Source organism: Pezoporus flaviventris, unplaced genomic scaffold, assembly GCF_033815535.1.
Source record: "Pezoporus flaviventris isolate CSIRO_AGI_PZ_B2104156 unplaced genomic scaffold, CSIRO_AGI_Pfla_v1 ptg000031l, whole genome shotgun sequence".
NCBI lineage: Eukaryota > Metazoa > Chordata > Aves > Psittaciformes > Psittacidae > Pezoporus > Pezoporus flaviventris.
This window is the reverse complement of record NW_026892579.1, coordinates 17872110-17885130: the sequence shown is the minus strand read 5'-3', so window position 1 is coordinate 17885130 and position 13021 is coordinate 17872110. Positions and strand designations below refer to the sequence as shown.

At 43.4% G+C, this 13021-nt stretch overlaps 1 long non-coding RNA gene across 1 annotated transcript in view; it reads left to right on the top strand.

The window, feature by feature from the left end:
* LOC133273426 (uncharacterized) overlaps positions 1-12081 on the top strand; it is an 82244-nt gene extending 70163 nt beyond the window's left edge. The window contains exon 2 of the long non-coding RNA XR_009744790.1: positions 10744-12081. This is a non-coding gene — a long non-coding RNA (uncharacterized LOC133273426). The remainder of the gene's footprint in view (positions 1-10743) is intronic.
* Positions 12082-13021: the final 940 nt, after the last annotated feature.

Genomic DNA, 13021 nt, shown 5'->3' with positions numbered 1-13021 from the left:
AGCTCCCTCTCTTCGACTCAATAGTTTTCACTTGAAAATGCCTGTTAAGGACTGTTTTTATTTAATGGCAATGACACAGACCTGGCAAAAAAAAGGGGCTGAAATATTTTCTATCTCTGATGAGTTATGCTTCCCCATTTTTATGCTATGGGAAAGGCAGGGGAACCCTAAATGCCAACAAAATCACATAAGATGGATTAACTCATAAATGCTATCATGCCCTGAAAGTTACTATCTTTCTTCCCTTCAACCATCCCTTCCTATTATTCATGTTTAGCATTTTACCAGTTTAAACCAAAGTGATGCTCCTCCCTGTTACTTGTCCTAACTGTCCATCCAGAAGCTTCATTAGGGATTGCAGTGCCTCTTCTAGATCTGAGGTTAAGTGACACAGTAGCTCAGATTAGTTGAAGGAGTGCTTCCGAAATCCTAGGCCCCAATTTCGTGAGTGTGCCGGTTAATCCAGGCTTACAAAATCCTGTGAGAAGTCAGGCATAGTACTCACAGTCTGACTATGTCTTTTTGCAATCTAATAGAAAGGGGAAAATATCCTTTTCTTATTAGAATTAGATGCAGCATGTGTATTAATGTGTAGAATTCCTGTGTATTAATGTCTTCTAAATCCCAGATCACCCTAATCTCGGATGACCAGATGGGTCACCAATGTCACTCACTTGACTGTAGTCTCTCTTTGAGTATCTGACTTGTTTCCTCCCTGTCCCTTCCTTTCTCCCCCAGCCCCTGTTCTCAATTCTCATAATGCTGCAATACAAGTATCTGTGGCAAAAGGGGGAGGTGACTGTAGCTAGTCTAACACTGGCCTGTTTCTGAAACAGCACTTACAGCCAAGTAAGGCAAACTTTTTACCAATGCCCAGAAAAATTTCAGAGAAATTCTCCACAATTCCTCCTTTAATAACCCTCCAACTTTAATAACCCTTCAACAGTAATCACTTCCTTCAGAGAACAAAGTCTGACCCATGCAATACCTTAGGGTAAAGCTGGTTTCTGGAAGAAATATGAGATTGGTTGTCAAAATTGGGCATATGCTGAAAAGGGCAAGTGCACAGTGATAAGAATATACCTTTTTGGTTGTTGACACTTTCATTCTTCCATTTGAAGTCTGTAATTTATCACAGGATGTATGGGATGTACTGTGACTTCTGGTGAGGATTAAGCATAAAGAATGTTCTAGTTTACCTTTCTGGGCTCAGAATCTGTGACTTGTTTCATGGTTGCAGTAAAACTGGTGCACAGTAGCAAAGCTCCCTTCAGCCTCTGCTGGAAAGCTTCTGGCTCCTCACCAGGGTGAGATCTGGCCAGAAACCAGGGAGTCACTGAGCTGCAACACCATAGTAAAGATGCCCAGGTTAGACATTTAGGCAGCACTGCAGAGGTGATCCAGAAGGATATTCAGAGGACTGGGTAGCTAAGTCTACAAACAGCCCTGGAGCCCTGTGAACATATGTAGGACAGAGTGCCTGCGCATATTCTTTTCATTCAAGTGATGCTTGATACTAGCAAACACCTCATCTAGAGAAACACAACCCACTTTCCAGGTTGTGTGTGGCCAAAACAGACCAGAGACTTGAGGCACACCTTCTGATCACCTCTCTCTTCCAACTGAATCCACCACACAGAAGACACTGGAGTATCTCAGACTCTCGAATCAGGTCTTAATAAAACATACAAATAAAAACTCAAAGACAGGAAAATAATATCAATGGGTAAAATTCAGGTCAAGTGGGTGAAATAGATTAATAAGACTAGTAAACAAGCTTCCCTTTATCTACTGTGTCCTGGAAAGGTAGTCCTATTTCTCCAGCCCTTGTTCAGTGGCTTCCTGAGTCAAACAAATCCCACTAAGGTTCGGCATTAAGCCTGCTCCCCGTCACAACATGCCTCCTTCTCTCAATTGTTTCTCAATCTGCTTCCTGCTTGCTGCCCCTTTTTCCCATTGCCCATCCCACCCTTCATTTGGTAAGGCTCTAATACCCACCTCTTCTTAGGGAAAAAGCAGTTGTCTTCCTTTCGTCTCCTCTCCTGATCCTTTTGTCTGGACTTAGAGGGCAGCAGTAAGGGAATTCTTACTCTCATGACCTCTGGAACATAATGTACAATACACAATAGTGGGCAACAAATAAATTAGGCAACTAATACTTGTGTTCCAAGCCTGTGTTACGCTCTGCTGTTTTTATGTCTGCAGTGTTTCTAGTGGGGATCTTTAGAAAGCCAGAGTTAATGCAATGGTTCATGAGAAATGAGTGCAATTAGTGAAGGCTCCTGGAAGCATGCAAGGCAGGAAAATTGATCTTTGTGAACCTTGGCCTTAGCCTGGAAAGGTGTTTTATGATCATGGTGCTTTTTGACCTGTCAGCATCATGGTAGTATACAATACAGGCTGTTGCTGTTCCTCCCTGGATCCGCATTGGAAACAAGAGAGGGCTAAGGAGCAGAGGGCACTGTATTGCCCCCTCAGCTATCCAAATGCAAGAAGAGATATACTGCATGGACAAGAAGAGTTTGTACAGTAGCAGCTTAGCACTGTTGTTGACACACCAGCCCAGTTAGAGCCCCTGTGCTGTTGCATTCAAAAGGTCATGTGTCTTCCTTCACTGTACCTTAACCAGGAGGCTCTGTGGTGAACTCAGCTTTGTGGTCAGTATCTTTTCATTTTTGTCCTGACCCAGGTCCTGACTCTTTGCTCCAAACTGGAATGAGATTCGGGCTAGACATGAGGAAGAAATTCTTTACAATGAGGGTGGTATAATACTCTGGCATAGGCTGCGCAGAGAGGTGGTGGATGCACAACCCCTGGAGACATTCAAGGCCAGTCTGAACATGGTCCCGGGCAACCTGATCTGGTTGAACACATCCCTGCTCATTGGAGGGAGGTGGATTAGATGACCCTTGAAAGTCCCTTCCAACCCAAACTATTCTATGCTTCTCAATTCTACGAGATTGGAGGGATCAGAGGGCACTTTACCCTATTATTGACAGCTGGGTGGAAGACTGCCCAGGGAGAGGTGGGCTGTAGGTGTTGCAAAAAAGGTTGGACTCAAACATTTATGCATTTAATCGGGAAATCATAAAATGCCACTGTATAATCTGCTGCTGCGTAAGGTGCCAGGGACACGCAATACATTGCGCTTGGGAGCCTTCAGCTCTGCTCTGCTGAGAGCTTTAGGGGAATAGCAGTTAGGTAATGGCGTAAACACAAGCACCTCTTGCTTCCATCAAGAGAAGCACAAGCTTCTCTTGACACCATTCTCTCTTTGATTTTCAGGTTCAGTATTTTGAGGCTGAGGATAGAAAAGAACAAGTTGTGAGAATATGTTTATCTTTCTTTGTTTCTTTCTCTCTCTTTCACTTTTTCTCTCTCTCTTTCTCTCTTTCATTCTCAAAATATCTGCAAGTGTGCCGAGAATGGGGTTCTGCTGTAACATTATTACAGAGACCACTTTCTCATTAGCCTGTGTAATGGGAAGCCAATCTGCTGCTCGGGAAGCAGAGCTGCAAATGATTTTCAGCTACAGATGATGCAGCCTGGCTTTGAACTGCTTAGGCCTTGTTGTAACAGAAGCACCAGCAGTATTCATCTAATGTCATTGACCTTTCCCTGACCTGGGAGACAGAGACTGCTCCTGCTCTACGTTATCACCATGCCTTTTTCTGTAAAAGTTTCTGCTTGGCAGGAGAAAAATACTGAATTTTGTCTGCAAAAGATGCAAAGTTTCTTTGGCTTCAGCACGGCTGCGGGAGACAAGCAAACCTGTTTATTTTCCCCTTCCTGTATCCATGCTGAGGACACACATCAGCTTCTGAACAGTGATAGGAGCTGAAGGCAAAGGAATAATCTGGACAATGGGTGCCCCTAGGGCATTCAAAATAACTAGTCCCCTGCCTTCTGTTGCTGCAGCAGGCTCACACCACTTGTCACTCACCAGGAGAACTCTGTTAGCCAGGGTGAACCTGGGGATGACAGGAAGTTCCTGAATGCAGAGAAATCCATCAGATCTTACCCTTCGGGCGTGTAACTCTGAACCACCTCCTGCTTCTAAGCTGCTATCACTTGTATGTGCGATTACAGAGCCACAAGTTTTAACTTCCATGTCTCATCACAGCAGAAGAGATACTGGAGAATGTGCCATGATATGGATTCCCTGACCCCAAAGAAGCCTGACATACCATATAGTAGTAGGCCAGCACTGTCATGGGACCCAGCGCACCAAAATTTGAGCACCCAAAACAAAATCATAAATGAGGAGAAGGGAAAACATGAAACAGATATGAAGGGGCATAAAGAAAACATGTATTCCTTGCAAACCAACCAGAACTCAAGGGAAGAGATCATAAAGAAGCAGAACACAAGATAAAAAATTACTGCTTGGCCAAAAGTGTAAGGCTTCTTACTTGGATAAGCCTTTGCTGATAATACTACACAGCCATCACAGTGCCTAGCTGGACCAACCATGCCTCAAGACCTGATGGTGTAGTTTTATCTCATTTGCTATTAGGCAGTCATTTTTTTTCATTTCCTTCTTGGTTTCTTGCTTCTCTGGTTGATGAATTGCTGATGTACTCATTTGGATCTCTGCACTACATGTCAGGGCTTGAGAGAACTCATCTAAGGAGCAAACGTGCGTTTGTCAGAAATATCTATGCAAAGACAGAAGAAGATAAAGCCAGTGATGTCTCGGAGAGCCTGCCCTAGATGAGAAAAGGTTGCATCACACTGAATTTCTCTGACATCAGTTTTCACCTTGGCTGATCATGCAAGAAACTGGTGCCAACTGCAAAGGAGCTGTCAAGAAAGGTTTCACTTTTCTAAAGTGCTGGCCGATTAGCTGCAGGGCTGTGAACTCTTCCTCAAACATAATTGCCCAAACTGTGAGATTTAGAAGGGGTAAGGTTTTCATTCCAGCTATTTATCCTACGTACAATCAGAAATGTGTTTCTGGCAATAAATCAGTTTAAAGAGATTGCAGTCACAGGAAAAAGCCTTGCTGCACAAGAGGGCACAATACTAGAGTCAACTGCCCCTACCTCCTATCCCTGGCATTTCTAAATCTCACCTTTCTGTGCTACTGCCGCCTGCTGGTTTTGACAGCAAGCTTGAATGTTTCTATAAAATTAATAAAAAACAAGTGTTAGTGCAATTAATTTCTGGTCTTGTTATTTCTGTCATTTCTGGGATTTCTTATCCATCATGCAGAAAAGCCCCACTCTCAGTTCTGTAAAAGCTCCAAGTTTGATCAGCCCCATATAATCCCTGCCCTCTGTTCTGAGATCCCCTCATGGGTCCTTGCCCGAGACTGAGATCCGTCTGAACATATCCTCCGACAAAATGACTCTATCCAATCTCAGCATGCTCCTGCTCCACATTCTGCTAAGTTGATTACAGAGCTAATTGGACACAGGGAACAAAGCAATTTAACTTCCCTAGAAGGTGACAGCACTGAAATGCCCAGAGCCATTGAGAGTAGTTCTATGCAGGAGCTACTTTTCCAGCTCACTTATCACAGGCAGCTTTCATGCACTGGAAGTTTTAGGGCAATACTTTTCATCAGAAGAAAAAAAAAACCTCAAAGTGTTTGGAAACACGCTGCACCAGCCCGGGACATTAATTTGCTCATTCTCTAATATATGTTGAGGTCTGCCCCAAACAGCCTTTTTCACCACTGGGAAACATAAGAGCCAGCAGCATTACAGAACAGTTACAGAGGATGCAGAGGATGGAGTGAGCCTACTGTTGTTCTCTAAAGACAACCGAGGTAAATGGAATGAGAATGGAAAAAAAATGAAAGACTGAGCATTTGGAGAAAACTAAGCAGACAAACAGAGGTAGAAAGATAGACGAGAGTCCTCTCCTTCACTAGGTTATTCCTTCCTGAACACATACAGAAATGGCACTGAATAACTTTGGGAAGGGCTTTCTGCTCACCTGGCAAGAGGCTGCTGGGCATGGGGACAACTGAAAGCTGTTCCTGAAGTATATCCCCATAATTTCTGAAGGCTTTCAAAGAACTTGTTTCCTCCTGCTACTCAACCATGTGTATTCCTCATGGGTGGGACAGGGAGGGGACCTCTCTTAAAAAAGTTTTAGACTCTTGAAGGTCACCTCAAACACTCTGAAGACAATGACACAAGTAAATGTGGTTTTGGCCTCATCCAAAGGAACCAGCAGAGAGAGCAGCAAACCTCACTGCTTCCTGTGGTACCAAGGAAGTACTCCCTTGTGAAAACAGGAGACCCTGTATACCCAGAACATCTCAGCCCATCGTGTGACTTGAGCCCCATCGGATGCCTAAGTCCTATTCATAGCTATCCTCCTGCAATGGATGCAGGGCTCTGGGGTGGGGGCAGGGGAAAGGCCACTCTTCCCAAGCACTGCCCTAGGAAATGCAACCTGTTGTGCATCAGCACGTCACCCCCTATCCCAAACAAAGAGCAGCTGGGAGAAAATCTCTACCCCTAAATGTAGATTTATTAACACTCAGCACCAGGAAAGTCAAGGTCAAGGGTTAAAGCTCGCCTTTATCCATCACCTCCTGATATGACCTTGGTGGGGCTTTTTGCAAAGGGCAGGGACAGTTGACGCCGTAATGAGCTGCTCTTCCCAGGAGACCCAGCATGATGAAAAAATACAGAACATCCACTTTCATGTACCAGTGCAAGAATACAGGTTTGATGGGTAATAAGTTTCCCATTAAAAATACATAGGAACTTACCTCAGAGACAGAGAGTAGACAACACAGGATAAAGTCTGTTCAGCCAGCTTTTAATGTAAGCAATTACATCCATGTATTTGAGGCTTTTCTTCCTCATTCTTCTCCAAAGAAAACAGGTTCATTTCATGGAGAAAAACTAGAATGAAAAATAAATTCACAACTGTTGTTCTTTAATATTGAGTCAATTACATTTTGATATTTGAATGACAGCATTTTTAATACCATATTAATACTAACTTACGTGCAGGTATAGGAGCTACTTTTGGGAATGCAATGTTTTCTAAATTCTGAGGAAATTAAGAGTTTCTAAAAAAAAAAGGAAAACGCAATTTGGGTGGTCACTGAGGCCATTAATTTTAATGAATTAGCCAATATATTGAATCATACAAGGAAGAAACGAATGCTGTTTTATCCTGAGGAACTACTGAGGTATTTATTCGTCTCTCAATCAAGAGCAGATGTCACCAGTTTTGTTGTTTGTCTGAACTTAAGTTCAAAACACAGTAAACAATCTACTCTTCAGTGCTCTCCTCTTTTTCCTGTCCCCTCTCACTCCCTCAAATATACATGGAGAACCTGTAGCAGTTTTCTCAGTGGAGCTATGGAGTTTACTCAGGATCTGTAGTTCCGCACTTGAATGCTAATCCCATATTCATAACCGATGCAATATGAATCATGGATATTTGCAGCAGACAAAATGTTCTCTTCTGCTCCACTGTTGGTCCACTGTTACTACTGATACTGACACAGAGCCTTTATATTTATGCAGGTAAGGACTGGGATGAGGCCAAGTCAGGGAACACTTCAAGCTGGAACGCCGCCATGAGGGATGAGGGCACAAAGACTGCATGTATAAACCAGTTTACACCCCTGTTTGCTAACAGACTTCATCCAGCAGGATTACATTTTTCTCACGTGTGAACATTGCACATTTTACCTTCTGCACAGTGCAGCATCTTCTGAGGTGAAGTTAGGGATGCAGATAGAGTTCAAGAAAAGAGAGCTGCTTTGGAGTACCCAGCTCATCATATCTTTAAAGGTGCCCAACAAGTTCAAAGCAGACACTGTAAAAAACAGCTCTTTTAAAATTGTCTCCAGCTGGGGACCAAAAGACAAAGGAAACATAGTCACCACCATTTGTTAAAACTTTGCCCTTGGTTTAAAGAGCTGAACTGAGAACATGGTATTGTGTGAACCATAACAGCCTCAAACATGGAGCAGACCTGGACCTGCAGTACACCAAGCAAATGGACAGAGATGCAGGGCCAGACACTTCCCCACCTTCTTCCAGCAGCAGCACTGGTGAAAGCAAAGGCTCAAAACATCTGCCACAAGATGCACTCACTCCCATCCCAGGGACTACCACACCAGTTAGTATAAAAGAACATTAGACAACCTAGTCAAAAGCCCTGGGTCAACAGGGACTAAATCTCAGCTAGATCTAAAGCTGGGTGGATTTGGACAAACTGCTCTTTAGCTTTTGAGCCTTTTTGCTCACTCTGCCTTTCACTCTGTCCTTCTGGGAGGTAGCCACGGCAGGCTACTGTCATGGCACTGGGCTTTGTTCCCCACCACTCACAGAAGCTGCAGGGAACTGACACAGGGGTGCTCTCTTGGTAGCACTCACCAGTGCCGAGCCCTGCTAGGATAGGCTTTGGATTCAAATGACATTAGACTGCAAAATCCTTTGATGTCTCTCTGGGCACCTTCTGTATTGTTTAGGCAAAGTGCTTCCCTCAGAGCACTCTGTTCTTTCCCAATATTGCATTTGTAAGAAGACTTTCTTTACCCAGAAGCAGCAGACACTCCCTCTGCTCCACCCTTCCCGGTCCTCCTCCCTGCCCCCATAAAACTCTTATTTAAAAACAGGAAAAATTACTCTGGCAAACAATCTTCCTCCACCCTCCCTGCTATCTGTTTAAATATCCTGGACTGCAAGACATTCAGTACAGTCATCAATTTTTAATTCATTTAATCTCTTGGTAACAGTGTTCTCGTGAACTGAAGGGCCCCTAAGGAAGCTTCAGAGAAACCTCAGACTAGCATCTTTGACTGGATCAGGGATGAGATTTTGTGGATAGACTGGGCTCCTTGTAACCTTATGGGTTAATGGGGTAAAAAATCCTGAAACCTGGGTACCTTTCAACCCCAGCCAAATCAAAACACACTGTAAACCAGAGCTCTGTACCCTGATACAGCACACAGTGAAACAAGCACCAGGGAGAGAATTCCCTGCATCAGAGTTGTTCATGATTCAGCAAACTTGGGAAGGAGCCCTCTGAGTAAACATGTGGGTTGTCTGCACTCCTGGTCCCTCTACTGCTTCATTCTTGTTCCAAGAAGATCAGAGAACAACCTAATACACTGTCAGTAATTAAATTCTGCCTGCTTAAATGCCCTGGAAGTCTCCAGAGGGAATAGTTTTTCTTTTCAAGCCTGTAAGTGTGTGGGAAGATAATACTGTGTATATCGGCATTGCTTTCCAAAAGGGAGTGAGCAAAATGGTACCTGCATACAATGTGAATGTTAATGGGTTCTGCAGGAGCTTTAGGGCAGGGAGCAAGAGGATTTTTGGTTATATTCAATCATGTCATATAATGGTAGCACCCAAAGGCCCCAGTTGTACTGGAGTGTTGCATGAAAGAGCAAATCCCTGTCCCCAGCACCTTATAATCTAATGAAACAGGTTAAAAAAATGACCTATTGCTCCACTTCTGTGACAGCAAGAAATGATGCAATTTATCCGAACCTGAGCTTTCTCATCATTGGATGTGTAAGGACTACAGTTCTATGAAGAGGCTTTAGGAAGGGGAAACAGGTTTGATCACATTAGGTACGACAACGAACTTAATGCATACGTACTGCCACATCACCTCTGTATCATTCAAGCAACACAAAGGGTGTATGCATGCATAGCTCCGGATATCCAAAGTGAGTGCTGTGTGCTGCTGGCTATCACAGACAAATGCAATGCTAACAAGGGTGGCAAGAGAAAGAAGCCTAAAACCTTCAGCCTCTCTTCACACCCCTCTCATTCCTTCTGCCTAATAGAGATCCCTGTCCAGTATTTTATTGCCTATAACACCTGGCAGGCTGCTCTTATGGATGTGCATGGCCCAGTCCTGCTTGGCTTCTGGAGGTCAACGATGAATAGTTAACACAAGGAGACTCAGTTCTAAAGAGACTGTGACTAAATCACACAGCATCACTTTCTGTCTTTCCACGTGTGCCTCAAGGTAACAGGCAGGCTCCTACTGTAATGACAGACAGCACAAGAAGAGGAGGCACTATGGCACAGAGCTGCTCAGTAAATGAATGTTTTTCTCAGACTCCTTAAGATCATGCAATACTTAGGACATTTAGGGGCCTATTTTTCCAAAAACAATGACTAGAAAGTCGTGATGCAGGACATGGCCTCAGTGTTTAGCACTAAAGCCCTTGTCACGACCCCCTCTGGTAGAGCTGCAGCTCAGAGAGACACATGGATGCTGGGACAATTTGCATAGTTACTATTTCTTGCAGAGACTTCCCCTAATTTTTGATGCCTTTTTCTAATCAGGTTATTTGTCATTTGCCAGCAGCAACCCCTGATTCTTTGCCTGTGAACCTCCTGCTCTGTTTCACACTATTAAGAACATTATTTTCCATTCTCCTGTCAGTGGAGAGTGCTGGTGATTAGCACTGCAATATCTGGTCCCCTTTATTGAAAATGTTAATCCTTCCTTTTGCAGGCTTTCTTTAGCCAGGGGTGTTAATACTTGGTTAATAGAATCAGGCTGCCTTTTTCTTCATCTTTTGTGTGCATGTGTGTTAGGGATGGATTTTTTTTTTAATCTTTTGGTCAGAATTTATTACAGTCTCTCTTTTGATTCTTTATTTGTTTGTTGTGTTTTTTTTCTCCAGAGGGGCTGCTTTGAATTTTCTTGGTTTTTTTTGCCATTGCTATCTTAATGTTTTTCTTGCATTTAGCACCCAGAACGCTCATTGTTCTGTGTCTTTTCTGGTTTCTGCAGTCTCTAAAGGGTGCTTAAGAGTGTGTCCTTGAAGGAGGAGTTATCTATGTTCATCAGCACCCATCCATACCTCAGTAGGAAGAGGACTGAGAACTGGGAGCCTTCCCTCACCTGCTGCATAGATCAGGCTTTCTTTGGCACTCCACAAGCCTTCCTTCAACCTGAAGACCCTTTCAGCATTTGGATGGTAAATGGTATCAAAGATCACCACCAACCACTCATAAGACATTCTTCCATGGTGAAAGCATAATGTGAAGCATGGGTCACCTCTTGTAACTTCAGGGATCATGGATTCTGTCCCAGGTGTAAAGGTGAGGCTGCCAAGGTCAAAATGCAGACAGCAGAAGGCTGTAGGATGAAGTGCAGGCAGTTTTGTGTCATGTTACAGTGGTATAGTCTTTTAATGCTAATCAGTTCAGTGAAAAATCCTCTTGTTTTGATGTGAATAGCACAGATCCTATCTCCAGCAAATTAGTGTTGTGATGACTTTCTCTAAAAGGAAAGTCATCACCTGGAGCAATGTAATCACCAAAGGAAGAAAAGTGCCAAGTCATCTGAAGCTTTGTCTCTCCTGATTGCAATCATATTTTATACTCAAGTAAAGAGAAACTGCTGTGACAATGGAGCAAGGAAGCAGTGGCTGTTCAACATCCATCTATTGTGGGTATGGAACTGCGAAGCCATTTTCAAGGCAGCCTCTGTACACAGATGTTCACTCACCGGAGATAATTTCAGCAGGCACACCTAGAGCTTTATGGGACTGTGGGAACTGATTGATTCCCCTTCCTCCATCTAATCAGCCACCCAGTCAGGCAGCTGAGGCAGCCAGGAGCAATGGGAGGACACTGCACGACTTCCTTCATCTTCTAAATGCAAGAGTATGAGGTTGTCAGAGTTGTCATGTTAGTCCTTCCTTCTAAATTCCTATTAATGTGTCTTAAAAATATGACATCCGCGCACATGGAAAGGTGGTAACGTGCTGCTCAGGTGCACAGCCCCTGGCTTCTGACCCACCTGGGAAGGCAACGAGCTCCTTAAGACCCCTACACCCCTTTGACGGCCCTCCAGGAGCCTGCAGAAGATGCCATCCAGTGGCAGCAAGGTAACATTACAAGAGCAGGCAATAAAACCGGCCCTTGACACCATCCTTGACAAAAAGTTGTATCTGGTCGTGACTTAACTGCATAATCAAAACACCCAGGATGTCTGTGGGCTGTGGTGAAGACTTGAGTGACACCCATCTCTAATTATGTTAATTGGACGGCTTCTTTTTTCCTCTGCAGAAACCCTTATGCTTTTGTTCGCAGGGAATAAATAAAGAGGGATTAGTTACATTTATCTGTGTTTTCCTAAGTCTTTACAGAATAACTGTTACGTGTAATTAAATAATTTGACTGCCCTTGACCAATCTGATAGCAAATTACCAGACATTACTTAGGAGGTTGCATTACCTTTCAAGAACAGATTATATGGATCTGGAATTTATTGATTTTTTTTTTTTTTTGACAGGAACAACTTGAAATAATGGTCTTAAGGAGGTGAAAATTCGGTGTACTTTGACAAGCTGTCTTTGCCTAGCAGCATTGCTTGGCTATATGTCTGTTTTATTCACAAAGGCTCTGCACTGAGCCAGCTGCTTAGCGAGTCTTTTCTCTCATAGCTTTCCCTCAGTGTCATGCTCAGTGTCAAACATGCACTGGTAGGATATATCAGGTAGTCTTTGTTAAGCAATATCATCCTGGATTTTCTCTCTGTGATCCAGTTCACTGATATGTAAATAATTCACACTCTTCAAGGATCCAGCTTAACTGCTTCCCCTATGCTTTGCTGACTCTCAAATCACTAATCCATACACCCTCTTCCTAGAATCTGCTTCCAGAGAGGTTTCCCATATAATTGTCACCACAGATTGATGAGTTTCTCTTCAGGAGCCACGAAGCATTGATGTGCGGAGAAAACGTAATACCTTCCTGTCTTAAAATAGATTCCTTTATCCAAGATACAGATACCATTTAAATACTTAGAATGCACTTTATAGAGCATGCTAGACCCTTAAAGATCCCCAGGGAATACCTTCTCCCTGAAACAGAGACCAGATACTCCACCTTAAAATTTGCTAATCTTATTCCACCTTTGTTTTTTAGGTATATGTTAATTTAATATAATCACATAACCGTGCTTCATATGAAATAAACACACCACTCTGTCAACAGGTTTGGAAGTACGTCTGCAGCTCCTGAAAAATGGCAAAGGAAAAAATCTTCCAAAGAAACACTGC